Raw genomic sequence first — 3,187 nt, forward strand, 5'->3', positions numbered from 1 at the left:
CGCAGCACACAACCGCGGCCAGGATCACGCGCATGCGCACACACGCGCATTCGGCATACCGGGCTAGATTACCTACCTCTGCGCGCTCTCTCGCAATCTCTGTGCGTTGCGCGTTCACCTGCTTCCTCTCCAACCGTGGAATCAATTGCTGGCGTCGAGGAGGACAGTTTTTAATCCTCCTTTGCCTTATTGTCTTACGCGGGCGAGATCGTTCTCCTCATCGATCATTGTCGTTCCGGATTCTCTATTCTTTCTTTTTCTCCTCCTTACGTCTCTTTTCTTTTTTTTCTTCTTTTTTCTTTTATTTACATTTCTTTCAGACGACGAGTTGATTTATGATTTGTTGCTCGAACTGCCTCGCCTCCATCATCGAACTCCTCCTTTTTTTCGAAAAATTGCGCGTAAATACGTACATAAGGAACGGGGACGAATGTTTGAGAGTACAATTAGCTCGGAGAGAATATTTTTAAAATCGCACAAGATCCGTTAATAATGGTGGTTATAAAAGGGAAGTCGTTGTTGTTTTTTTTTTAAGTGGTTGAATTTTCTCGATTAAACGAATTTCAACGGCGGAAGATTTATCATCAATTTGAATATCGCCGCAAGATATCATTATAGTAAATCCGATACGATACTTAATAATGGCGATCGTTTAAGCGCGAATGGTAAACGATCGATAAATCGCCTATCCTATGAAAAATAGGCAAGCTTATTGAGAATTGATTTCCAATCCTTGTCCAATTACCAAGGCACCGCGCCTTTCGACGCATTAGACAAACCACTCGACTCCGTTACGTCCAATTACAATCATAAATGACGGCGTCGCCACTCGACGAGCCACGTTTTTCCACGATCGTAAATCGATCATAAATCAATCGATCGTGAAAGAGCGCATCTCGGTGGTCGAAAATCGAGAGGAGGAAGGTTTCACCGCGGTTTATCGCCATGCTCGTCTCGCGCTACGAAAGATCGAATGTATTATATATCGACGATCTCGATATCTTCTGATTTTTAAATTTTTATACTGGTCACCGTTATTCGCGAAATTCGTTCAAAATGTGATCCACGAATAGAATATATTTATCAATTGAAGGGAAAATATTGTTGAAGGAAAATTTTGAGAATCGAGATATATTTAGAAAAAATTTAATAAGACATCTTTAAAGTCTTTTTAAATTTTCAAATCTCGAAAATCGAACGAATCGAATGTATTTATCAATTGTGATCTATCTTACGAAAAAAAATATTGTTGAAGGGAATATTGAAAGGAAAATTTTGAGAATCGAGAAGATATATTTTTGTTTTAAAATTTTTATTGGTATATCAGTGTGAAATTAATAACAATTAGTAACAAAATTATAAGGGATAAAATAATTCGTCTTAAAATAAAATAAAAATAAAATAATAGGATAATTTACAAATACAATATTCGTTAAATGAATCGAACGAATCGAATATATTTATCAATTGTGATCTATCTTACGAAAAAAAATATTGTTGAAGGGAATATTGAAAGGAAAATTTTGAGAATCGAGAAGATATATTTTTGTTTTAAAAATTTTATTGATATATCAGTGTGAAATTAATAACAATTAGTAACAAAATTATAAGGAATAAAATAATTCGTCATAGGATAATTTACAAATACAATATTCGTTAATTGTACATATTTTCGTTAAATGAATCGAACGAATCGAATATATTTATCAATTGTGATCTATCTTACGAAAAAAAATATTGTTGAAGGGAATATTGAAAGGAAAATTTTGAGAATCGAGGAGATATATTTTTGTAATAAAAATTTTGTTGTATATTAGTTATTTTTAGAAAAAAATTTAATAAGACATTTTTAAAGTCTTTTTAAATTTTCAAATCTCGAAAATCGAACGAATCGAATATATTTATTAATTGTGATCTTACGAAAAAAAAATATTGTTGTGAAGGAAATATTGAAAGGAAAATTTTGAGGAGATATATTTTTGTGAAATTTTTATGAAAATTTTATTGATACATTAGCGTCAAATTTTAAAAAAATATATTTTTAAAGTCTTTTTAAATTTCCAAATCTGGAAAACCATAAGAAATAATTCGTTGATTGCACATATTTTCCTTGAATGTTACTCTCTATTCCAGATTTTTACCTTGACCATCGTTCAATTTGTACAAACAGAGGGAGAGGGAGAAATTCTATCCCCAAATCGCGCCACGAATCGAATATATTCATCAATTTTGATATATATTTAACGAGAAAAAATATTGTTTGAAAGGAAAATTTTGTTTGTATATCAATTATATAAAACTTTAGCAAGATTTAACAAGAATTTCATAACAAGAAAATCATAACGTCATTCTCGAATGTCGCGTGATACGATTAACCTTGAATTATATTTCACGTTTCCAAACGTCCTTTTTTTTTTTTTTTTTTCCTCCTCCATTCAAGTAAATTCGTGCCACGAGAATTTCAATAATAAGATAGTAGTAAGGGGCCCCATTAAGAGAAAAACAGCGCCCCTCTCCTCTCCCCCCTCCTCGATGAAAATTCATGAGGACATTATATGAACGCGATATGAAATTTCATCGTGCTCAACGGATATGAAATATCCTCCCTTCTGGTCCCTGGTTTCGCGGGAACCAATTAAAATCTCGGAAAAGTCGCGGAGTCCCGTTCCTCAGCCACGGATTAATTCGTCGTTGGCCAATTAAGCCGAAGAATAAACCGTGGAATTAATTCGATCGCGATTCGCTTAGGAGGAATTGTATCAATTACCACGGTTCCACGGCCTAATTAACGGAGGCCTAACTCTCCTCTAATTGATCGACTCTCTGACCTTCGTCAACTGCTCGCGATCGCGATATTTTTATTCGATCCTTCGAAGCGATCCTTCTTTTTCGAATCAATTTTTTTTTTTTTCTTTTCTCTAAAAATTAAAATCAATTCCAAACGAACGAGGAATCGCTTTCGCGACTAAAAGACTCGATTGATCGATCGATTTTATTCCTCGTCACGATCGAATACTTCGACTTTTAATACTTTTATGCGAATATGAAAATGCGAATGTGAAAAACCGTTGGTATCCATCTACACCAAACTTTATATAAACTAACTTACAATTAACCAAAATTTATAAAAATTTATAAATTTATTGAAATTAAAATTGAAATAAAAATTTATTGAAATTAAAATTGA

This window comes from Apis dorsata, unplaced genomic scaffold, assembly GCF_000469605.1.
Source record: "Apis dorsata unplaced genomic scaffold, Apis dorsata 1.3 scaffold_139, whole genome shotgun sequence".
Lineage (NCBI taxonomy): Eukaryota > Metazoa > Arthropoda > Insecta > Hymenoptera > Apidae > Apis > Apis dorsata.